Genomic DNA, 27,288 nt, shown 5'->3' on the forward strand with positions numbered 1-27,288 from the left:
TTTAATTGTCCATATAGGCGCCTAAATGACTGGTGCTGAATGTTCTTGTCTTGGCAATCTGAACCTCACAAAACAAATACCATCCCGCAGGAAAGAAAATTATATGCCAGTGAAGAAATACCAATCTGAAATCGTGTGATCTTTCAGTTTAGTAGATTTGGACAATCATACATTTTTTGATATAGCAGACAGGAGGTCACGAAATAACATCATGTCAAGAAGTCATACCTAGGGGTCCGCCCGCCCGAAGATGTTTAATTTTACGGAGTCAGCAGTTTCAAAGACACTTCTCACTCAGCTCTACCGGTAAATCTGATTACGTGGGCGAAGAGGACAACCGTGCAATTCCCGATCTTATTCACCGATTTTATCATGAATTATCGAAATATTCGCGCTTCGCGCTGTCTCACTAAACAGTAAAACTTTAATTTCGTGGCAAAAGCGAACAACGTGATGCGGGGTCAGTTTATTTCCCTATGGGAGCCTGGGGTCCTGACGAAGTGCTGTTACGTTCCTGCCAACGGGTATACCCCGGAGATGTTTAATTACTATTGAGGGAGCCTATACCTTTTCAAACACACCTCACTCAGCTCTACCGGTAAATCAGTTTACGTGAACAGAGACAGGATGAAAATTGATAGCAATACATGCAATTCCCGATCATATTTACCGATTCAGTCATGAAACTAAAGAAATTTCTCGCGCTTCGCGCGTTTAGGCCATGGAAGCTGATTCACTCAACGGACACCCAATGCAGCAGATAAGTAGCGGTAAACAGTGTACAGTTTTGAAATCTCGTCAGGGCAATAAAACTACTCCGAAATAGCCACGATGACTGTTTGGGTCCGCTTCGTAGCCGTAGTATTCGTGCGGCCCCGACCGTACTCTGAAATTCTAAATTTGGCCCTCACACCGAAAAAGTTTGGGAACCACTGTTATAAACTGAGGCTGATATAAGCCTACTGGTACGCGACTGTCGACTACGCGTCTTGTCGTTAATTAGGCGAGTCACTATACGAGATCACGATGAGACGTCCTATCACGACGGCGCTCAATACACGAACGAGTGGGATTAGTAGTGGCTGCATTGAGCCATAATTTGGTTGGTTGTTGTTGTGTGTGGTATTCATGGTGTTTGTCGACTATTACGGTAATTTACACCAGGTCAATTTTCTTTGATTTTATCCCGCATCTGCCGACTTGTAACACGGTCCCCTTCTAGGCTTCAACAAGACACTGATTACGCGAATGAGATGGCGAGAGCTGGGTGCATCTCTTGGTGGCTACATATAACATAAAGCCATCACTTGATTTGCTAATCTTTTCAAATACGGGTTGAGAAGATTGAAGGCATACTTGAGTTCGCTTATGGGTTAGACAGGACTTAATGTCATGGCGGTGTCATACTTGGAAAGAGAAATGACCATGACAAACAATATTGATTTTTGTCATATCATATTGATGTATTTGGTACGGAAACACTTTTTGAATTGACGATACTACCCATATATTCTGAACAAGTTGGATAAATTTTTGATTTCGTTTCAGTGCGTCGGTATTACATTTGTTGTCTCTATTTTACCCTTTTCAAGTCCTAAATTCATATAAAGTGCTTCCATGCTGAATCTCTATGTAATGAGTTGACATAATTACGTGGATTATAGCTTAATTGCGGGTGCGTTCGTAATTTACGGTCAATCTTAGAAAAAAAGTTCTCGCTTCCAAATTAGTTTTAATCCCCCTACATCTAAAAAAGGGGTTTAATCCCGCGAGACGCCAACCCGCGAGACGCCAAACGCCACCATGTGGCTGAGAAACTACGTGGCGTCTGGCGTGTGAATGGGTCGAAACGCAGACTGGCCGCTGAATTGCTACATGGCGTTTGGCGTGTGAACGAGTTGAAGCGCAGATTGGAGGGTGAATTGCTACATGGCGTTGGGCGTGTGAATGGGTTGAAACGCAGACTGGTGGATGAATCGCTACATGGCATCTGGAGTGCAACATTTTACGAAGAGCAAGCTTAGATCACACATTTCCGACTCCTAATAAGACAATGTTATGTTTGTTGCTTCATCTGACTTGTTACTAGATGTTAAAAACTTTTACAAAGCGAGCAGCATCAAGTATACATCTATACGAATGATGCATATTCTGACTTTAAACATATATAACCGCACACGATTCGTTTATCAATACGACATATGATTTTTTTTCAGCGGATGCTTGACCGCATTATCGTGTAGCGCAATTTCTTTAGTTTTATTTCGATCAATTATAATTATCGACGTTTTCTTTTCAATGTGAGCAATAGACACATATCCCGAAAGCTTCTTGGTGCTTGGTTCTGGTGACGCATGCGAAGGCAGGGGCATTTTGAGTGAATGAATCAGGGTTATCCTGAAACATCTAGGGAACCGAAAAGAAATGAATTGATATAGTATTTTCCATCCGAGCCTTGGCGATTCTACAATTAATCGTGATGGTTGCCAGAGACGATTTACCTTTATTGACGGATACACAAACGTTCCACGGGTCGTGCGAAGTAGGTAAAACCACGGATCGTGAAATAACGGGTGCCAAGAGCAAGGGGCGTAGAATAAGCAACAGCGATGAGGGATCGAATGACTCTGACCAAGAAGACTTTTGTGACAGAAATACTAAATATATCTGGAGAGACACGAACACCCGTCAAAAGGCTATTTTGATATATATCACTACAGTGAATTTTGTAAGTTATCTATGTACGAGCGCTGCAAGTCCATTCTTAGCGAGAGTCGTTAGTAGTTAGTATGATCGGTCGTGGTGTGCCATTGTGGCTTATGGGCGCGGCGGTGAGGTGCCTGAAAACTCGTGGTGGTGATGGCACCCTTTTACACCCCCTCTCGGCGGTGAGGTGCCATGTGTTCTTATGGATGCGGTGATGATGGCACCCTTTCGGGTATAGGCTGCGGCGGTGATGTGCCTGAAAACTCGTGTTGGTGACTCGCCTTTTTTGCTATAGGCGGTGGCGGTGATGCGCCATGTATTCTTACGAGATCTGTGGTGATGCGCCATGTGTTCTTATGGGTGCGGTCGTGATTCGTACTTTCAGGCATCTCTCGCGTGGTGTTGAATAGTCACCAATAGGGCTGGGCAAAATCGAGTACCTGAGTGATTCGATTCTGAATCGAGTATTTTGCTTCGAGTCGAGTCGAGTAATCGAGTATCACTTATTATGACGTCACATCAGTATGGAAAATGACAAAATTCAAATATGAACTTTTATCCTACCATAAATAATGTAAAGCCTGTCGTACACCATGTAAAGGTAATTTGTAGCTTTGCAATACGTGTTACGTAAGCTGGTACATGACCAATCGAAGTTTTAAGGTTTCCAGAGTGGAAAATGGTATCGAATTATAATTTTCGTTGATAAATCCACTCTTATTGACATGGAGCGTACAATTTCAATACTCGAAAACATCACCTTTTACTACTCGACTCGAATCATTAAAATTAATACTCGATTCAGATTCGAGTACTCGAATCATTGTGCCCAGCCCTAGTCACCAACAATAATCGCACAAACGGAAACGTGGCTTGTTGTGAGGATTAAGCAGCGCGACCTATATTTCGAATGACCTGCGCGCTGAATTGTTTCACGACCAACCGCGTGCTACTATCGAATATTACACTAGACTAGTCAGTGCGAAATAGTTTGATCGTAAATTATGATATATGATGTCGTAGTTTAGTCGTGTCAAATGACCGATCGTGTTCTCTTTCCTCGCTATTGATTGCTAGCTGAATAATACTTTCGGCTTATTCGCTGTTTCGCGCCTACAAAATAATCTGCTGTTCACAGTCGCAACTTCATCGCGATAGCACAATTTTCACACCTCGATCAGTAGAACAACACCGCGCTAACCCAGTTGTCGAAACACATAGGTCATACATTTTACGTGAAAATGAAATATTGTATTGTGGTATACAAATATGCAAACTATTCTTTCAATTCAACAAGTCTAGTTAACGGATCGATTTTCAAGCTGCCGACACAGTTTTTAACACGAGTGAGTTGATATTTCTTCCCGGGTACGAGCGAGGCTTTTCTCCATTGATCCAAAACCACCTCGCCAGTATCATCCTTCAATGTAAAACTGTATAATTTCAACTCCTTTCCGACACCAGAATTGACCATCTTCTCCTCTCGAGAAACACAAGTAGCGGCGATCGAGACGTATTCATCTTTATTTCCGTATACCGATTCACAGGTCAATAATGGGTATTCTTCAGTCGTATGTCTCGATTTTCCATGTAGAGTTACTGACGAAGCCCGACCAAGTAATACAGCGGGTTTTCCAGTAAATTTATCAATTTGAACCCAACCGGATTTGACCATGAGTTTTTTTTCGTTTGGTGAATGCTTTCTCAATGTTCCCGAACAAATCACGATTGAAACACGTGAAAGATATCTCTTCGTTATTGCCATCGATGAATATACCTTTGAGATATTGGCTAACGCCACCTCTTTTGGGCGATGAGACGAATTTGACGCCGACGTGAAAATTTGAAGTTGCTCCGACTTGCATAGTGTTGACGCTGTTCGATGCCATATCGTTTGATAAAGTGGGAGTCATCAACAAACCCGTCGATATTTATAGAATTAGGCACGTGGTATTGAGTGAGTTAACAGTCTTTGTATAATCATGATGACCCGCGTGAATAGACTTGGATTGAAATAAACTTTACAGGAGTTCTGTAAGAAAGGACGCCGTTCACAAGTGACAAACGACACGAATGAATTTTCTTCTTACCCAGTCAATTATCAATATACTGTAGTGAGTATTCAAGATGTCTGTTGCTAAATCTCTGTACGCCGCTAGGGTACGTATGTCACTTTTCATCGCCGCAATGCTTATGACACTAAAAACCCCATTCCAGTCGATGCCGTATGATCGAATCGAGTTAACCAATGCGGTAAAATCACACTTTCGAACACAGCTCACGTTTTGTCCATGTACATAGAAATCTATTACTCCGTGGATGAATTTTTCCGTTTCGCTCAATGTGGGGGTTGTCAAGTTATGATAGTAGAGAAGGTAATTCTCAATAATCGCGCTAGTTGCCATAACGAGTATATGTAACTATCAACTGAAAAAGTAAACCATGAGAATGACACCACAATGTGTTAAAATGGTGAAATACACCGCTCAGATTTCGAAAAAACAGATGTTGGCGGGTGCGTTTGACATGTGTGACACAATAAAATCGCCCGTTTCGCTAAACAGGAAATTCACTAAAGCGCAGTGCGCTGTGCGATTTTGAAAAATCAGATATCTGTAGCGACGTTTTGATCTGTGACACACTAAATACGTCCGGTTCTGAAAGTCGGAAACGCGATCGGTTCTGAGGATTACGCAGTGTGCGTGCGGTCTATATTTCGAATGACCTGCGCGCCGAATTATTTTCCATCCAACCGCGTGCTACTATCGAATTAAATCTATAAATAGCCAACACCGCGAGCCGGTTGTTATACTTCGCTGTTGCAGACATAAACGTTGGTTGGAGCAGTTAGATTAATTATTATACAATGGCCGAGGTTCAGATAGATAATCTTGACAAATTTGGTTATGAACCAAATGCATTCGAATCGCAATTTGAAGAGAACGTGGATATCTTTGATACGATTAATCCTGGTGATCTGATGACACCGGATTTAAGAGTTGAATCCGCAGAACGCGACCTTACGGCAACGATCGAAATGCAGTCAAACTATACAGATATAGCGCGCCAGGCGTGGCTGAAGTCGGGACAACTAGCTAGAGAAAGCGCGATTAACGATCTCACGAACTTGGTGACGATACCGTGTGTACCGACCGACGAGACAACCGTTAGCAACGAATTACCGAATCCCGAGAAACCGTCGACTTCTGGGATGACGATACCACGCCCCGCGGGGTCGCTATCGGCGACTGATACTCCTAAATCTGTATCAACCGGCAAGCCGACTCGAAAAAGAACCTTATCGACAACGGTGGGCATACCACTGGCTAAACAGCTTCGTAATGGGAAATCGAAAAATTTGAATCGTACCGAACCCAGACAGAAGGCTGGTAAGAATCCTGTGAAATCTAAAAGCGCGAGTGACGATGATTTTCGCGACGACGTGAAGGGAAAAAAGAAGCAGGAAGAAAAGTTATGTCAATACACAGTTGACAAGATGGTTACCTACCTCCAGACTATTGACGTTGTTAAGCCGCATTTAGGTTCAATACTATGTTATGTTGATTCGTTGACAGAGAAAAAAAATTTGACTGTCACAAAGCTCATGACTGACATCAAACGATTGCTTACTGTCAAGGGTCAGCGTCGGAGTCTTGATGAGATTCAGCCTGAATTAAACACCGCAACCGATGAGTACTTGCATCGACTTCTAGAAATTAGAACGAAATTGAAGTATAATTTGTGCTGAATGATTTTCATTGTTGTGAGTGTCTATTCTCAATTTCTGTTTTCCGTTTCAGATTTTACATTAGAGCCATAAATAAACAATAGCTTCTAAAAGCGCAACCACTAACGACGCTGGCGCTCTGTAGTCTCGAATCAGCGGTTCACAGTCTTTCTCTCCGGGTGTCGAGCAGCGAACAGCGTGGCTGACTGGCTGGGTATATTCGATCGCTGATTGCTGGATAAGGAGTTAATTAGTAAGTTATTCGGTCCGATTACTTTGATTCATGAATGTAATATGCTATTCGTTTATCCTACAGACACAACAAGCGTGGAATTAAAGAATTGAAACGGTGAGTTATTACTGTTCCGAACTAGTGAACATGATGTAATGATTTTGTTGTTGAACAGACAGAGCAAGCTCAAGGTTTAAGTTGAACGCGCGAGTCTACTGGTAAGTTATCTGCTATAACACTATGTTAGCGAACATAGCATGATGTGTTGTTTGTTTTATTAAGCATAAAGAATCCAGGAAGACACCGGCGAAGAAACTAGATTGTAAGTAAGACTAGTTTAATGGTCCCAAAGTGTTGAATTTGACCACGTGTTATCAATTTTACAGATGAGTCGACGCAGACGAAATCGTGTTCGCGAAGAACCGAATGCTGCACCAGAGATCGGTGACGAACACCAAGAAGTTGTAAATCAGAACTGGCAAGCGATAAAATCGTATGTAGTGAATGAGAGTCGGCGTGTGTATAATATTCGGGTCATCGGTCGGGAGTTAGCGGATGTTTTCTGCGATATACAAGCTATATTTTTCTCAGAGTCGACCCGTTTCAAAGTCAATTTCGCGTATGCATTTATTTTGTACCACGTCGAGACTCTAAGATTTCGCTATTTTCATGCATCGGCGAATGTTGATAGTGTATTAGAAACACCAGCGGCGATTTCAACACTAGCTAAATTCGATGAATTTGTTGCATCTATAAGGTTGGAAACGGCACTAGATGTGTTACAAGACTCTCGACCAAACACAAAGTCACTACCGATCTGTCTGACTAATGTACAGTTTTATGTATATCCTACCGATGGCATGTTGATTGGTTGTGCTGGTATTAAGCTACCAATATGGCTTACAAAATCAAAATGTGTGTTGACGATGTTGCGTCGAAAAAATAAGAAACTGTACAATGACAATCTATGTGCTTTTCGCTGTATTGGTCACTCACTAGGTAAAGATACAAAAGCATTGGCTCAACAATTTACTTCGGTGTATGGTATCAATGTAGAATCTGGTGTAACTCTTGATATGCTGGACGATATCGAGGACTTGTTTAATGTGGCCATATTTGTGTACACAAAAACTGAGGGTAAAGCTGTCGCGCTCCGTCGTAGTACGTTTGAAGCGAAACCTGTGTACTTACATTTAGAAGATCGCCATTTCTGTCTTATTACTGATATATCCCGTTACGCGGAGAGCTATCAATGTGATGTTTGCGAAAGATTTTTTTATGAGCAGTATGAATTGACCAGACACAAATGTGTAACGGGTCCTGTTAAAGTGTTTCCCGGTGGCGTGTATACACCTCCTCTGAACATATTTGAAAAACTCGATCTAGAAGGGGTGTTCGTTCCCCACCAGCTTCGTTATTTCAAATACCGTATCGCGTTCAGTATAGAGAGCTTGTATGATACCTCTAAAACTTTGCGAGAGCACCAGAACATTCCCATCTCTGTTAGCATATCGTCTAATGTGGAAGGTTACTCGGAGTTCCATGTAATTATCTCGAGCGGTGATACAAACGATTTGTGCTCACAAATGATTGACCATTTTCACGATATTCAAAGTGAATCATTCAGACTGTCACTCACGGAATATCGACCCTACTTGGACATGCTCAAATCAAAAATTACCGAAATGAAAGCGCTCGATCCTTCAAAACACCTAATACACCTCGAACGTTTGCAAGTGGAGTTTATGAGTTATTTACGTCAAATTCCTGTGTTATCATTCAATGGCGGTCGGTATGACTTGAACTGGCTCAAAGCATACTTGTTTGGTTTTCTAGTTGATGAAAATCTGAGTGTATTGAAACGCGGTAACAAATTTCTCTCAATGATGACCAACAGACTCAAATTTTTGGATATTGTAAATTACTTGGCACCCGGATTCTCGTACGATGCTTATTTGGAAGTCATCGAATGTAGCACCACTAAAGCTCACTTCCCGTACCAGTTTCTGACTAGTTTGGAAAAGTTGAATAACTCGAGTCTACCAAGCCACGACGAGTTTTACGACCCGCTAAAAGGTTGCAATATATCAACATCAGAATATGAAAGTTGTTTGAAGGTTTGGAACGACAACAAAATGACCACTTTACGTGATTATCTCAAATGGTGCAACGTGAACGATACTCATTACTTCATTGAGGGGTTAGAAAAACAATTCCAATCTTTCAAAAGTCAATTCAATGTTGATATATTCAAGGATGCGGTCTGCCTGCTCGGGGTTGTATCGAGACATCTTTTTAACAGCATCCCGCGGGATTTCGCAATGTTCAACGACAAACATAAAGATCTGTTTTCGCTATTCGGGGATAATTTAGTGGGTGGACCATCGATCATTTTCCATCGACACCCAAAACCAGGTGTAACTCGAATAAAAGAACATTTCTATAAGGAAAATGCACAGATTGCGCAACATATAACAAGTTTGACCAGCGACTCGCTCTATCTGTATGCTTTAAGTCGACCAAGTCCAACCGGATTTGCGGTACGTTGGCAACCAATCAACGCCGAGTGTACTAAATTCAAACCTGTCAAGACCGCGCCGAAATGCTCAGAGACTGTAACCCAGTGGATGAATTGGTATTCTCATGTTCACAAGGTGCATGTTCACCACGCTTTTAACGGACCTGAAATTCATGTGGGCGTGCGCAATTATCGACCTGATGGGTTTTATCGTAATTCGGCCGGACAAGGGATAATCTTATTGTTCCTTAGATGCGATTTTCACGCCCACGATTGCAGATTCGGATGTGGTGACCCAGTACGTCGAGAGCGAGCTAAACGCATTCATGATTATTACGAAAGTCTCAATTATCAGGTTGTATGTAAATGGGAATGCGAGTGGAATATTGAGAAGAAGAGAAATCCTCATATTGTGCGATATCTCGATGGTATTCAACCACAACTGACTCGTGCCAAGTCTGTCACCCCACAGAAATTGATGGAGATGGTGATGAATGGTACTTTCTTTGGTTGTTTGCTGGTTGATATTTGTACTCGACCACACTCGAAAAAGCGATTCGTTGAACTCCGCCCGATATTCAAAAATACCACAGTGTCTCGCGATACCGTGAAAAGTGACATGAATCAGCTTGCTGTAGATCGGAAATCACCCAGTAAACCCACTGACATGTTGGTTGCGTCGTACTGCGGTAAGAAAATCTTGCTAACCTCCGACTTGATCAAATGGTATGTAGATCACGGGTTGGTGGTATCAAAAATTCATGAGGCTGTCGAATTCGCAAAAAAGACATGTTTTGACAACTTTGCGAAAAATGTCTCAGACTGTCGACGTGCTGGGGATCGCGATCCTAACATGGAGATTATTGGGCTAACGCAAAAACTCGCTGCGAATTCTTGTTATGATCGCGAGTTAATGAATCCGCGTAAACTCGAACAAACCACGTTCTGTGATAAAAGTGAATTGAACGCAAATGTGGAGGATCGCTTTTTCGTCAAGTGTGAACAATTAAACACAGATCTATTTGAAATAACGAAGCACCCTCAAAAGATCGAGCAAGATAACTGCATTCAAGTGTCGTTCTGGATGTATAATAATGTCAAATTACGGATGTTGTCGGTTTTTTATGACTGTTTATGTAAATATTTTCGCGCCGACTGCTTCATGCTACTTTCGGTGGATATCAACTCGTTTTTCATCGCACATTCAGCACCACTCGATGACATTCTCATCCCCGAGAAAAGGCATGAATTTTACTGCGATTACGAGAATTGGTTTCCGCGTTATTTTGCGATGACCATCGAAACGAATTCTTGACTGACCCGGCTTCTTTTGACCGTTCGAGACAATGCTGTAAAGATACGTATGCTCATTATCTTCATCAACCTGGTTTGATGGAAGTGAGATACGACGCCAATGCATCTTTCAATGGTCTCAATCACTTTCACAGCGATCCAAGAAAAAATTAATCACGGCATTGAATGTTATTGTGGTGTACTTGTATATATTTTGTGCGACTTTAATTTATTTGTATATACTGCGTGTTTGATGTGATTTATTTGTATTGTGTGTTCATGTATCATTTGTTTTCCAGATCGATAACACTATTACCTATCTAAAGTCTATCATGTCATTATATTTAAAAAGTTTACATGTAGAGATGATTACCTTGGAGTGGGAATTACCACAGTTGATGATTCTTGGTTCTACCAAACAACTCGCAACACTGAAGATACCCGGTTGGTACAAAGCAGACAACTAGAACTTGTGCTCCGTGGTGAGGTCTATAGTTTGTTATAGAAACACTGTTAGCTTTTAAAGCGCTATGAACGTATTATGAATCCTCTTGTGTGATTTATTATTTTGCAGATTGGGATCAGCTGCTTGATGACCTGAAGCGTTCGTAACACTACAACTTCCACTGACGATGAGGAACAGATGAAGATTTCATAACCCGGGGAAAATTGTTGAATCGAACTCTACTGGGTTTATATATTCCACTAGAACAAGATGACTACAACAGTGGATATTCCCAACCTTGTTGATATATAAACAAATGCACTTTATCGAGTTTCAATAAACAACAAAAGATGGAATTGATCCACCCATTCGCGTGTATTGTGAGTGGTCCTTCAAGAAGTGGGAAGACTACTTTTGTTGCAAAGCTGATTAGGCATGCCACATCAATGATTAAACCAAGTGTATCCAGGGTCGTATATTGTTACAATAATTATCAGGAGGTTTTCAAGACGATGCATAATGTAGAATTCCACGCCGGTCTAGATATTTTAGAAGAGTTGAAGGTTTGCTCTGAAGACACCTTGATTATAGTGGATGATTTCATGACTGAGACGGCGAAAATTGCAGACTACTTTACAAGATTTTCTCATCATTCAGCCAAATCAATTTGCTATATCACGCAGAACCTGTACCACAAGGGTAAAGGAGCACGTGACTTGAGTCTTTCAAGCTCGTATATGGTGATTTTCAAGAATCCGCGCGACCAACAGCAGATCAGTTTTCTTGGTCGACAAATGTACCCAAACTCTAGATTTTTAACAGAGGCTTATCGTGACGCTGCTAGACAACCTCATAGTTATTTATTCCTCGATCTCACGCAAGAAGCACCTGAAAATCGACGAGTTATGACCAATATATTTCCTGGTGAAACCATGGTGGTTTATAGCCCACTGGTATAAATAGCCAAGCACAGAGACGACTTTAAACTCAAAATGACGAAGGTACCAGCTCGGACACGGCGGCATATACCCACACTAGAGTTTCTACATAAAAGTAAACCCGAGATACGCAAGCAAATTATATCGGGTGCCAGCAAAGAGTTGATCGAGTGTATATGTGATTGTACAAAGAACGTTTTAAACGGTAACATCCCTCTTTCAAAGTATAAAAGAAAGCGACTATCAGCTCATAAATGTAGTTTACGTCGACTTGTCAGGAAAGACATCCCTATTCGACATAAAAAACGTATGTTTAATCAGAATGGGGGTATGTTTATGACTCTATTATCAAGCATCCTACCCGTCGTCACTGGTTTACTTGGTAATCTTTTCAAAAAATGACTTCTTTCAAAAAAATCTTCATAAATCCGAGCCCGATCAACGGAGCCGACGTTCAGAAATTGAATTTGGATATCGACAAATGTATGAGCGATATATTACAGATGAACATACCCCAAGAACGAAAATTAGCCTTATATAACGACGCACTAAATCGTTATCAAACAAAACACGACACATTGAATCAACCGATGAAAATCGATATATCAGAACAAAGGAATCTATTTTCGGCTAGTGAGTTGGATGCACTGCGACGCCTGATCAAGGGTGAACCATCAAGGATTCCTATACCATCACCGAGTAGCCAACGAAGCAAAGTAAAGACTCAGCATGCCTCGACGAAAAGTGGTCGTACACCCAAGACCCCGAGACGATACGGATGGGAGCCATACTAAGTATTTCACGCCAGGGCTAGCTGGTAGTTACCGCGGTGCATACGTATTCTCTAGAGGGCGGAATAGAGCCAAAGTCAAGGAGTTTCTTTCGAGCAAGGACGCGTACACAAAACATTTTCCCTATCGAAAGAAATTTAAGAGACCTAGAGTGATTACGTCCGGTCTTGGTGTTCAGTATCAAACCGATCTCATGCATATGCAAAACCTTTCAAAAGAAAACGACAATTTTAAATATGTGTTGGTGACGATCGATTGTTTCAGCCGATTTTTATATCTGTATCCACTCAAGAACAAAACCTCGCAAGGTATTATTCGCGGATTCAAGGAAATATTTAAGGATCGTATACCTCATGTTATTCAAAGTGATCAAGGTTCTGAATTTACTAATCGGGCGTTTCAGACTTTCTTACAAGAGAACAATGTGCGACATTTTCATACAAATAGTGAACTGAAAGCGTCGATATGCGAGCGTGTTATTCGTACTGTGAAGCAAGTGTTATACCGTTATTTCACGCATAATAAGACTTTGAATTATGTCAAGGTCCTGTCTGAGATATGCCGGGGGTATAACACTACTTTTCACGTTGCTATAGGGTGTCCTCCAGCGGATGTTAATTATTCGAATCAAGAACAAATTTTCCATAGGTTATACGGTGACATGACCCCCAAAAAACCCAAACTAGCTATAGGCACACCCGTCAGGATTTCGAAATCACGTGGTAATTTTGTAAAAAGTGCCTTGGTGAGTTGGACCGAAGAAATCTTTTTCGTATCTCAATGTCGTAAAGGTGACCCTCCTACTTATCAATTGAAAGACTACCACGGTGAAGTTATAGACGGTCGCTTTCAGCGTGAAGAGTTACAACCAATAACTAAAAATAATAATATTTACAATATCGAAAAAATCCTGTCTACTCGCAGGAAAGGAAAGAAAACGCAATATCTTGTAAAATGGTTGGGTTATCCGTCTAAATTTAATTCTTGGGTCTCGGATTTGTATAAATAGACACCGAAAATGTTGTTCAACCAAACTATGGATTCTGATTCCGTCTCATCTCGCATGGGTCAAGTCTCGAACAGTCTGAAAAACCAGATTGTGTTTATTGTACAGATTTGTATGTTAGTGTGTGTAATCGTGTTTTCATTATATCAAATTTCTGTCGGGGTGGATCGTGAGATATATTTAACGCTACTGTCTTCTTCACTTGGGTATTTATTACCGAATCCATCACCTCATCGTATATGTTGAAAGAAACAATAAAATGTTGTTGACTCTACCTTCGAATGCGAGTTTGGATAAATTTCCGAATACTAGCACAGATTTTCAAACGGAACTTTACAAAGAATTAGAAATGAGTCGCCATGAGCTGGGATTATGTGAGCTAACCTTCCCCAATGATTTTCAACCGCGAATTGAAGTGACAGCGAAAAGTATAGGTTTTGGATTTGTCGATGCAAATGGATACACCGAACGGTATTATATTCCCGAAGGCTCGTATTACAGCATCGGTGAAATGTTAGAATCGTACGAGAAATATTACATGGGGGACATTTTCATTTTACAAGGATTCGGAGACTTTAGAGTCACATTCAGAAGATTAGTCACGAGTAAAAAAAGACACAAGCGAGCTGCATCCATAAATACCGACACCTCAGACTCTAGCGCCAAACACATACCCCGTACCACACATGATTCACCCGAACCTTACGGACTGACACCGCTTGGTTCTGTGTTGGACATAATAACATTTAGACGCGTTGTATCTCGCCGCCGCGGAGTGGTAGAATTTATATTTACACCTGCGATAAAGTTGGAACGGATTGATAAGGTTTATGTGTATTGCGATCTGATACAACCAAGACCACATGGTAACAAGCTGCAACAACTTTTACGGGTGGTTACTGTAACCGCTAAACCGAATGAAAACCAAATCAACATATTCCCAAAACCATACTTCTTTGCTTTAGCGAGAAACAATTTTAGAACGATACGAATTTATCTACGTGATGCAGCTGGCAACCCTATTAAATTTCGAAAAGCACCAGTGACAGTAACCCTACGCTTCCGTCGTAGAGCTGTTGATTCAATATGAGTTACATCACGTTGTCTGGCACCCAAGGTGAATTCTCGGTGGTGTTACCGAATGAAATTATTTGTAATGAGCTTGCGTTGATGGATATGAGTTTTGTCAGTGAATCTCTTGATCGAATTATAATCAATCGTGATCAAGCACTCTGGGAGCTACATAATGAGAAAGATCGAATAGTAGAAGCGTACCTAACACCACTTGGGAATTATGCAAACAACCTCGAGTTGACGCGAAGAATATTATCTGACAGTTTCAAACACTGTTTCACCGAAAGAATCAACGATGAACTTTTCCGAATTCGTTACTCGAAACGTATCACACTCCACCCCACGGATATATTCACGAATTATTTCAGTGTAGTTGATCAAGTGTCGACACCAGTATGTAATGTCATGTCGATCAAACCTAAACCAACTCAACCCCACCTCAGATATCTTTTTGTGTATATCAATGTACTACGACATCATCCGGTGGGTGATTACATGAGTCAATTGCTTCGTGTGATCCAAGTAAATAACGAGACGTGTATGAGACAAGAAGTTGTATATGAAAAACCGTTTTATTTCCCAGTGTCGATTAACCACATCCGCGATATAAAAATCACCATCCGGGATCAATACGGTCAGTTAGTACATGATATAGAGACTACATTGACACTTCACGCGCGATGAAAATAGTGACGTTAACCACCTCTATGCTTGGTGCTGATTTTGAACACAGACTACTCACCATCAACAACATCCCGACGAGATATTGCGAATTAGCCCTCATGGAGATCGATTTCACTTTAACCGAACCAGCGATTGGGCAATATTTGTTTGTGTATTGTGATATTATTCACCCTCACTTACTTGGAGATACGTTAGCGCGTATATTACGAGTTATACCACTGACACCTGGTGATGTCACGCATAATTGGGTAGCGACAAATCCGTATTATTTCCCTGTTTCAAAAGATGTCGTAGATTCTGTATGTCTTTACCTCAGGGATGAGTTTGGGGAACCTATAAATATAATAAGTCGTTCATTGCAAGCTACATTTAACATTAGGAAGCGATTATGAAAGTTGTTTTCACGTGTGATCATCATTCTGTCCATCGTCATTATAACCAGACAGGCGATGGTTATGGATATTTTAGTGGTGGAGTTCAAGCCGGTTCCGGTATCGGGAGTTTGTTTAAATCACTCGGTCGTTTAGTGACACCTATTGCGAAATACGCCGGTGGTCAATTGTTACGGACTGGAGGTGAAATAGCGAGAGATCTATTACGGGGTAACTCGATCAAGTCTAGTGTTGTCAAGAGAAGTAAACAAGCTGGCGGTCGAGTGATTGATAAAATTTTAACCCCAAAAGCTATAAAAAGGAAAAAAACAAAGTCAAAGAACACTTCATCCAAACGTCGTCGTAAACAACAGGATATATTCGACTAAGAACAATGTTGATGCACGCGGGTTCCAGAGAATGTCATAACTCCGGATTAAACATATTTAGTATACCCCACACGCAAACCAGTATTGAGGAATCGCAATATGTCGTCGTCAAACCCCATAGTTTAGGTAATGTCATGGAAGTACAATTACCAAGGACGGATCGATATATGGATCTACAAAACACGTTCTTGAGATTACGTTTGAAGCTCACTAAACGCGATGGAACTGATTTAGCAAACGATACACAAGTGGGCCTGGTCAATAACATGTTGGATTCTCTTTTCAAACAAATCGATGTAACTATTTCAAATGAGGTTATCACAAATTCGGATAATTGTCATGCGTACAAAGCTTATATCTCTCGGTTGTTGAATGATACTCACGGCGCCTCGGAGAGTTTTGTGCAAGGACAAGGTTTTTATAAAGATGTCGCTGGATCTATGGATGTTCTTGGTGCAGCGAATACTGGATATGTTAAACGAAAAGACCTTACAAAAAACAGCACTCCGTTAGAGTTGATCGGAAAAATTCGAATGGGTCTTTTTGAACAGTCTAGATGTATGTTGGATAATGTCGACATGAAATTAAAATTTACACGTAACGAAGATAATTTCTGTCTGCTCGGTGACGCGGAAGATGTACAAATTGTTTTACTCGAAATGGAGGTGTATGTCAAACAGATGAAGATCGCTGAAAGTGTAAGCTTAGCACACAAGTCTGTATTACAGAAGAATACTGCCAAGTACCCCTGGATACGCTTACAAATGTCGACTCATACATTCGCCGCGGGTTTATCGAAAATTGATAGAGAGTTAGTTAGCGGCACCATGCCAAAGAAGATCGTAATTGGATTAGTCGAGACCACGACATTTAACGGTGTTCGAGCCAAAAATCCATTCAACTTTAAACACTTTGATGTTCAAAATCTTTCGTTAAGTGTGGACGGGCGTCAAATTAACGGACGTGAATTTCATTTCGATTTTGATAAACATGGCGGACTCGAAGGTTATATGACACTATTCTCTCAGACAGGTCGCTGGGAATCCGAGGCACCTTTAAATATTTCACGCAAAGATTATGTCAATGGGTACACTCTTTTTGTGTTTGATTTGACGCCCGATAATAGTTTGGGATGTTATCAACTTCATAAAACAGGAACTGTGCATCTGGTTTTGACTACATCGAAGCCTTTACCAACCTCCGTAACCTTGTTATGTTTGAAGGAGTTTCAACATCTTCTACAGTTGAATCAAAAAAGACAAGTCGTCGAAATATGAATACGTCTGAGATCGATGATATTCTCTATAACCACCCTGACACACAAAGTCTATATCTAGGAACTTATCCAGTAGACCAGTTACCAAAGAAACCAACTAACGGAAAATTCGCTATCACCATTAATTACGATGAGTCGAGTTTGCCTGGGTCTCACTGGGTGTCTATATACAGAGATGACGATACTCATTTTCATGATTCGCTAGGCTTCGGACCACTAAAACCTCAGATAATCGAATTCCTGGAGCCGGATGAATTTTCAGTGACTGGGAAACAGTTACAGAGTAAAACTTCAGATGTGTGTGGAGATCATGCTATCGCATTCTTGATAAAAAGAGCTCAAGGGTTTTCAACCGAGGAATACTTGGATAATTTTGGCGATGATAAAAAAGTGAATGATACGATTGTACGTGTTTTTGTGAAGAGTTTGATTTCAGAGTAATAAACGAATGTGTAAATGTGTATACTTGTGATTCTTGTTGCGACTGTGAACAGCAGACTATTCTGTAGGCGCGAAACAGCGAATAAGCCGAAAGTATTATTCAGCTAGCAATCAATAGCGAGGAAAGAGAACACGATCGGTCATTTGACACGACTAAACTACGACATCATATATCATAATTTACGATCAAACTATTTCGCACTGACTAGTCTAGTGTAATATTCGATAGTAGCACGCGGTTGGTCGTGAAACAATTCAGCGCGCAGGTCATTCGAAATATAGGTCGCGCTGCTTAATCCTCACAACAAGCCACGTTTCCGTTTGTGCGATTATTGTTGGTGACTATTCAACACCACGCGAGAGATGCCTGAAAGTACGAATCACGACCGCACCCATAAGAACACATGGCGCATCACCACAGATCTCGTAAGAATACATGGCGCATCACCGCCACCGCCTATAGCAAAAAAGGCGAGTCACCAACACGAGTTTTCAGGCACATCACCGCCGCAGCCTATACCCGAAAGGGTGCCATCATCACCGCATCCATAAGAACACATGGCACCTCACCGCCGAGAGGGGGTGTAAAAGGGTGCCATCACCACCACGAGTTTTCAGGCACCTCACCGCCGCGCCCATAAGCCACAATGGCACACCACGACCGATCATACTAACTACTGTCGTTATAACAAAAGGTGGCTCGGTTGTGTTGTCCACGATTATTCTCCAAATTCCAATGATTACCATGGCGATATCTTCAGCGATACTTGGAAAATACCAATCTCGAATCGGCAGCAAAAGGTTGGTTGTGTTTGGCCAAATTGCCTTCGCAATAACACAGCTATCGTTTGGGTCGATCAGTTACTTTGATGACATTCGGACTGTAGTGCTTGTCGGGGTATCATTGAGGGCGTTGAGCGGCGTATTTCAGGCAGCTTTTAGCGTTGCCGGTCTGTCAACAGTATGTCAAGAATTTCCGGATTTCATCTCCATCGCATTCGGAATATGTCAAGCCGCTCTTGGAGCCGGGTCCTTTGTAGGCCCGTATTTGGGTGGGTTTCTTTATGACTGGTCTGGCGATACGCTGGTATCGATGGCAGTAGTTAGTGCTGCTGCACTTCTCTCTTCGGCGCTGGGATTTCTAACGCTGAAACCGGTGCAAATTAGGATGAGTCACAATGATGATGGTAATTCACCCATTCTGCACATAGTGACCAATCCAAGAGCTATACTCGTTATTGGTGCGGCTGTATCTGTAACGGGATCAATGTTCGTGTTGGACGCTACGGTAACGGTATATTTGAAAGCAAAGGGATTCTCGACGACGCGCGTCGGTCAATTTCTATTCGTAGTGGGCGTGGCCTACACCTTTTGTGCTCTGTTCGCGGGTTTCATCACCAACAGAAGAAAGTCTCTTCGTAGACTTGTAATTTCATCCGGACTGGTTGTAAGTTGTATATTCTCTCTAACGTTCACACCCGAGCAAACTGACTTAAGGATTTTTCTTCTAGCAGTTGGATATTCCATGAGCGGCGCACTCGCTTACATTCCAGCTTTTGATGAGCTGAGACATGTAACTAGTGAAGATGATCCGGCAGAAGATGCTGTTGAGTCCAGGAGAAGTGCTTTGACTGGCTCTGGTACACTGCCGTCTCTCTTAGCAACTTCGTCCTCCCGTTAATTGGGTCTGCTATGGAGACAACACTACCGTTCTATATTTCGCTAACAGCCTCTTTACTGATCGGTTATGCTACTACGATATTGGTGTCTATGTTGATGTTTTTGTACCGAATTCACAACTTTCGATATAGTCGTGTTGATTAGGCGGGTCAGGACTACCTCTTGGTCAGGGCTTTGGAGCCGGAGCCGGAGCCCCGGAGCCAGACATTTTACCGGAGCTGGAGCCGGAGCCGGAGCTCTACATAAAAGTCAGTCGGAGCCGGAGCCGGAGCTGGAGCTAGTTATTTGAGGGGTAGCTCCGGCTCCGACGTATTTCATAAGATGCTATGCAAAAACCATATCTGCTGAGTTCACATAATTCAACAGCAGGCCTTTGCGAAATTAGGAATCTTTTTCTCTTTGGCGCTACCTTTTCCGACTAACCATGTTCCTGGGGATTTAACAGCAGAGCAGTCATATGTTCAATGTTCAATTTTCATACATGAGGGCCGAACCTCGGTATGCTAGATATGCCTGTGAATATTGTGGGTATTCGGCATACCCGCAATTTCATCATCAGCACAACCTTGCTGGCCAATTGTACGGTTCGAAAATAATGATTACTATGTATAACGCGAAATTTGGGAAAGGATAAAAACATAACTTCGTTGCACATGTCGATATGACGAGCACGAGCCGAGAAATTCCATCTCATCGTTGCCATGAATCGGATGAGCAAATACTCGTTCTTAAATCGGGCCGCGAAATTGGACAGTGTTATTGAGTATACAATTATGCATGCGAATTGGAGTTCATGACTGCGCATGATCGTTATTCACTCCAGTAAGGATTTTCGAGCGTGAATAGGAGATGGCAGAAGAGTAGCCCAAAACGCCGTTACACTCAGCGAACAATTGTTGCGGTGCGACCTACTCAATGCGATGTCTATACTCCGTGGTATTTTATGTTGGAGACAAATTACTGATTTGATACGCAATTTCCAATTTGTAATCATCTGTTTCGTAAATTCATTCTTGATGTCTGCTTGATACTCTAGTATTCCCGGATTATCGCGCACTGTGACTTGTAAATGTGCAATGTGCATTCTGCATAGTTTAATTCGTTATGGGCATGGCGCAATGTGCATGGCACAGTGTTTAATTTGATTATTCGATTCGTTTCAACGGGAAATATTATATTCCGATAAACTTGATCGACACCGGATGGACTGGTAACGAGTGCACCAATATCGAACGTCAAACCATTGGCCATTTGGTACTAATCGAATTTTTATTGATCAGGTCGTGAGGTTCGCCCATATTGCTCTTACTACAGTTACAGTTGAATAATGATCGCTTGTTTAAAGATTGAATTGAGCTGTATGGCTTAATGTTAACGAGTACAGTGCCAATGTTAAAACGCCGCATCAGAATTTTCATACTGTACACAGCAATGGCATGGAGTAAAGTGCGTTCTAGTGCAACTATGATGTTATCGACAATTGACAAGTATTCATTATGACGTCACAGGCCCACCCGGCGGCACCAATGTCTTCATTGCTGCATCCGATGTTACTGACGGTTGACAGACTCTAGATTACTATAGATAACTAACCGACGCGTAAATTAGTAATCTATATAGACCAGTGGTGACCAGCCTTTTCGGCTAAAGAGCCACATGAAATTGACGAACGAGTGCGCTGCCCACTAGCCGCGCATGGCGCTTAAAAATTTCAAAGTTAATATTATTATTACTTGAGTATATTCCGGGTCGACTGTATACCGCCCGCTGGGCTCAGTTTGCAAGGACAGAGCTATTCGGCATCTGGACATAACGATATCGAAGATTTCCGCTAATATACGACAATCATTTTTTGCCTACATTTCATCGTCGACGATCTTTCTGCGAGCGCAAACGCGAAAAGACTTTCTCTCGTAATTGCGAATATAGTTAGACTCAATCTGCTAAATCAGGCGTTTTTTCGTTTTCAGGAGGGGGTAGGCTACAAAGCAAGAAATCGTGTGACAATTAAACACGCGAAGCGTGAAGAAAAATTTTACTATTCTTTTAGTTTATTGTAATGTACGACGATTTACTAAAAATGTGACTGGACCCTGGATATGCCAATGCGTCGGAAGTCGGAACTGATATTTTAGTCATCAATATCCCAAGTGTCGCGGCCAGACTAATTATATTTTTGGTTGGTCTTGCAAGTTCACAATCTGAGCGATTCAATTACGATAATATAACAGGATTTCGATAATATAACAATATAATATATATATTATATATATATAATATATAATATAATAATAATAACGTATTCTATATGTATATTTTACCTGCATGTAGGGCGTAGGCTATTATGGATTTCTCAGACAACAAACTACGCGATGCTCGTGTACAGTCTGTTTCGATAAAATAAGCAACTTAAAATGACATTGTCGGACAAGATTTATGATTTTCGTATTCTGGGGAAAGAGAACTTGAACCTTCATGGATGATACTTCGTAGGGGAATGCGAATTGATATAGGCTACAGAGCTGGAATTCAAAACTACCCTCTGAGTCTTTGCTTGAACGACTCGTGTCAACTTTTTCACATGACTCAACGTTAGGGTTACCATATTTTGGAAATCTGAAAAGCGGACACTTTTTCAAAATTTTCAGACCTGCCATACCGGAGGAAAATCCAGCTAAAATGATAAATTTTTTGCACTTCGTGGTCGGTTGACTAAAAAAGAGGTCGACATTCTGTCTCAGCTGCCAAAATAAATACAGTTTTTCTTCCACATTATCAATTGGTTGACTAAAAAAAAGGTCAACTTTCCTGCTAGAACCATGAATTACGCTTTTTCACCACTGGAGCGTTACTTCAGTGCTGATTTACTGTATCTCAGTCGAATTTTTCCCTATATTTAACCAAAATTCTCAAAAAAGAGGACAAAATATCTAAAAAGAGGACATTTGGGCGTTCTCCGAGGACACTTTCAAAAAAGTCAAAAAGAGGACGTGGGAACCCCCTACTCAACGTGAGTCAGATTTGGCGTTCCATTAGACGTGGAGGGACTCGTAATGTGAAGCGAAATTTCCGAGTCATCAGAATCGGTGTCCACTGAAAAGCTGTAACAATACGTGTTCTCGACACATTGGTGCTACCAGTGACAGCTACCAGTCCACGATTGCTTCGACAGGTACTGAGCCAGCCTCCATTGCTATGTCAAATAAGTATTGACCGCAAACGAAGTGATTCAGTCCACGGGTGGCCAAGCTGTTTGGCCAACTGGCCACAACATGGGCCGGCCAATTGATGCGAGTCCTAATGACTGATAAGAAAAAATAGTTATTACTTTCATCCGGAGCGATATTTATTGCCGAAATTTCCGCGAGGGTCGCGAATCGGCCCCCAGTATAGTTTCCAAACTATTTTGAACCATGCCCCCCTTATCAATCTCTACCTAGTATATTGCTCAAGTAGTTTTGTTTGTGTACTACATCTGCTTTAACAGTTTTTGATGCTGAAATAAGAATTTTTACCTACTTAATATTGGAAAGTGAAAAGTAGTTTGAGGATTTACTTCAACGACGGGTTGCTACGGACTTGCAATAATTCATAAATAAATACAATTGGTGCAATGTGAAGCAAAGCTTCCCGAATTGATCCTTTTCCACTTTTTGTGGGCTAGGAAGAGTCGAGCATCTACCAGCTTTTCTATCGTAATCAATCAATTTTACATTCAACTTTTTATCTGTGTACCTTTTCGGTGTTTCTGCAAATCTGCATGCATGACGCACCCTTAGAATAATGTTGCATAAAGTGCACGCAAGTGGAAAGGCAAAACACATCAAACTGTGTAACTACACCAGTGATGTGCGGTGAGGTCCATGATTGGTAAAGCACTAACCCCTTTAGATTCATATCTTCGCACTTACAAACCCAAAAGGGTAACTTATTCAATTGGGAACTTGTTACTTTGCTTCTTATCGACATTCTTATCGCATTGTACATTGTGTGTGACTTGTTCAGATGAAAAATATAACCCAACGATATTATATTATTATTATTATATTATTATTCTCACGCAGAATTATTTCAAAGTTACTGTACTGGGTTCTTTTTTCCAATTTGATGGCAGGAATGGAAAATACTTGTAGCCGTTTGGTCGATATTGATTGCGATTACATGCAAAACAGGTTCATCATCAGCAAGGTATGCTGGTATATGCTGTGTACTGGATGTTCGCCCTCGCAACTTCTCAATTCATTCTACACCAGTGATTCTCAACCTTTTTGCCTTCGCGCGCCGACCCGTTTTGGACCGTCACGGACCTCCGCGGACCCCCCTATACACACAAAAGTGTTAGTTTAAATTTAACTACATCGTGTAGCCGTCATCTGTCTTGTGCAAATACTAACTGCAGTCTAGTGATAAAAAGCAACAAAATGACGTTTATTGAACATAACATCATATTATTTATGTAGAAATTGGGTGGACTTTTATTATTGCAAAGATAGGTGGTGGCGAATGTATTAATAACAAGAAACGGTTTCCGACAAAACCTATCGGTAGGATCGCAACATATATATGCGACAAAATTGAGAAGCAGACTATTTGAAGAACATATAACGACCAGCCTATATTCCTTTTTGTCAAGCAGCACATCCTGAAGTTATTCTGGAATAGTGGTGATGTATATCACAGGAGAAAATGGATTTTTGCATATATTTTTAATTCACCCAGACAGATGACTCCGACTTTTTTCACGAACCGCAACAAAACATCTCTAAACGGAAATGTGGTTGCATAAGTAGGCAATTTGGCAATTAAAATGAGTTTGTGCAGTATAGGATATATTTAATCTCAGACTGCCATTCTCTTGATGTCAGTAATGAAGCGAAGCTGCCTAGTGATTTTCTCAATTTAAAAAATGAAGAAAAAAAAACAGATTATCAACCATTTTGCAAATTTGGAGGTTTCGTGGACCGCTGAAAATGCTTCGCGGACCACCAGGGGTCCGCGGATCCCGCTTGAAAACCGTTGATCTACACTACACCGTCGGCTCGCGAAATCATTACCGGTAGCGCATTGTTTCACAACGGTGCGACATTCGAACCGCAAACCACCAAATTACAGATGTGCAGCCGATGACATAGCGTAATGGTAGAGCGTAAAAGGGAATTACTTTCTTACCAAGCGCTCAGCAGTCCGGAATATTGTGGAGAGGAGACATAGTGGTGCAGACTTGATTGCATATATGACCAAACTATTCCTTCTCATCTAGACCGTCAAAGCTCATCGATAGTGTGGACGAAAATAAACTGAATTACTTCCTCCGTCCAATACTTTCAAACCTCATTTCACTGTCATGGATGAGTCTGACGCTACTCTACAAGTAAATTACCAGCACTATTCGGCCAACGTGGTCATTTGAAGAGGATAGCTGTGAAATTATGCATACCGCATCCGTTTCGGCGCACAAACTCACCATCTGATCTCAGAATTGGATTGCATAAGTTGCCGAATGTATTCTCCTCATTGGAAGGCAAATGTGAACCGCAACGACCCTCAAAACTACTTAGACCTATGCTGCATAAGATCATTGTATGCAGTCACCATATGAATATACCGGAGGTAGTCAGTCACTATAAGTAGCCTACTTCTACTCATCGCAGTACTGAAATAGGTTTTGCCTACATGTACTACTCATTCAAGCGGATATGTTTTTACATTACTTCCACTTAGGGTTGCATTTCAAACAAAAATCAATTTAAAACAAACATGCTTAAAACAAGGCCCTAATTTAAAACATGTTTTTTATTGTTTTTTTTATCTTTTTTTATAGCCATGACGTCACGAATATTCAATTGTGACGTCGTAGTGGATTTACATTGACGATTGAAAATATAGCTCCTCTGACGAAATATCTGTACCATTAATGTTGAACCGACTATTTTGAAGGTCCCAACCAGCACCCCATATCGATATACGTCGGCTATATCGGGTGGTAATTGTCCGTATAGGCTCATACAACATGTTTTTTGGAAAGTATTTAAACAATTATGGCATAATTTTACAGCTTAAAAAAAACAATTTTGTTTTTTCAAAAAGGCCCTTGTTCAAAACACTGTTTAAAACATGTTTTAAATAAAGTGTTTTAAAACAACGTTTGTTTTAAATGCAACCCTGTTCCACTTCGAGGTAACAGTATACATATTTATAGGGTTACTTCTGAATACCAATTACGTTACGTTAACCACCTTTGGCTGTATGTTGTTTAAATTGCAGAAATTTGCTGCTCGCACGTGATAGCGGTGTTCGAGAGTATCTCGGGCGCTGGATGTAACTTTATCTTACTTGCATAAATCAAGTAAAGCAAGTTACACTACGGCAATTGGAAACTATAATGTTGCATTGGTGGATATCTCCATTCTTTATGAGATTTTTATTACTTTTACACATATTCTTACCAAAAGATAGCCTTTTACAATCAATCGAAATGTCATATTTAACGGATGTTACATAGACTTTTCCGCTTCTATTTATGCTTTCACTACGCGTAGTTGGATTTAAGCCACAGTCCGAAGGTGAATTTACAGAATAACCACCTGGTAACTGATCCACGAACAATGGCGACCTCGAGGCTAAAACGCCCACCCCACCCCTTTATTCCACTAAATGTGGACTGAGTAGTCGTTTATGGGTTCTTCAAGGATGCTTTCTCGGAGAACGCCATTCCTATTAAAATTGCTATTCAGCTGTGGAATATAGGCTATCCCTCCGACTAAAGATATATCTCAAGAACTTCCCAATTGTTTTTTGACTTTCGCAATCAGTTGGCATTTCTGGATGAAATTTGTTTTTAAAAGATCCGGTACGCCATGATGAGGCGGAGAAGCATGTATATAGGGATTATATATTTATCGGTTACTGAGTGGCATGCTATATTTGGTAGGGTATAACGAGGTAAAAGCCATTGGAGGCGTTTTGCCCCACCCATGTAACAAAATGTCAAATTGGTGGACATAGATGAATGATAATCCTACATATGATAATTGATACTTGGACTGTTTATACGATCGTGGTAGAGTGGGGACGACATCTCGCGCGCAAATTCCGAAATTCAACCCGTTTCGACCAGTTTGGTGGATATTATGACGTTTCCCGCTTAGGGTAGGCGCGCTGCCCCACTCTACCCTAAGACCATTCAATGAGGTAATGACTTGTTGTGGCATTAGTGCTATGATATTACAATCATTATGTACAAGACCAATGCGAAATATATAATTTTGTTGTAAAATATGTTGAGAACTAGGATATGCTTCCAAACATTACTGAATTCTGAATTATAGGTCAGGGATTCGCCAGGGTCTATTATAGCTTATGCGTGTTATCGTGTGTAGGAACGGGTACGAGAAAGGCAGACCTGGGGGCTTCCCAGGTGGTGGATTGACCACAATATGTGGGACCCGAGAAGAGAGTTTCGGAGGACCTGACAAAGTGCTGTTACAGCAATAATTTATTCAATGATCTAATGATATATATGATGCGACTGTATCCAGACACCAGCTAATACTTTGGCTTAACAAAATTCTACAATGGATATATATAATAGTCTATAGCAGTGGTTCTCAACCGTCGGTCCGGGGACCGGTGCCGGTCCGCGACGACTTTTCTGCCGGCCCGCGAGGAATATTAGGATTTTATACCTAAATTTTAAGATGCAAGATGTTGAAGGCTT

At 41.2% G+C, this 27,288-nt stretch overlaps 1 protein-coding gene and 1 long non-coding RNA gene across 2 annotated transcripts in view; one reads left to right on the plus strand and one right to left on the minus strand.

Moving 5' to 3' along the window:
- LOC145434224 (uncharacterized) overlaps window positions 1-27,288 on the minus strand; it is a 239,063-nt gene that overhangs the window by 145,765 nt on the left and 66,010 nt on the right. The gene's annotated exons all lie outside the window — the stretch shown is intronic.
- Window positions 10,488-12,018, plus strand: LOC145434199 (uncharacterized). The gene is made up of 2 exons (XR_013913292.1): window positions 10,488-10,958; window positions 11,051-12,018. It is a non-coding gene; the product is annotated as an uncharacterized LOC145434199 (long non-coding RNA).

The sequence above is a fragment of the Botryllus schlosseri genome, chromosome 2, assembly GCF_051294905.1.
Source record: "Botryllus schlosseri isolate E-star chromosome 2, Bs_hap1, whole genome shotgun sequence".
Classification (NCBI taxonomy): domain Eukaryota; kingdom Metazoa; phylum Chordata; class Ascidiacea; order Stolidobranchia; family Styelidae; genus Botryllus; species Botryllus schlosseri.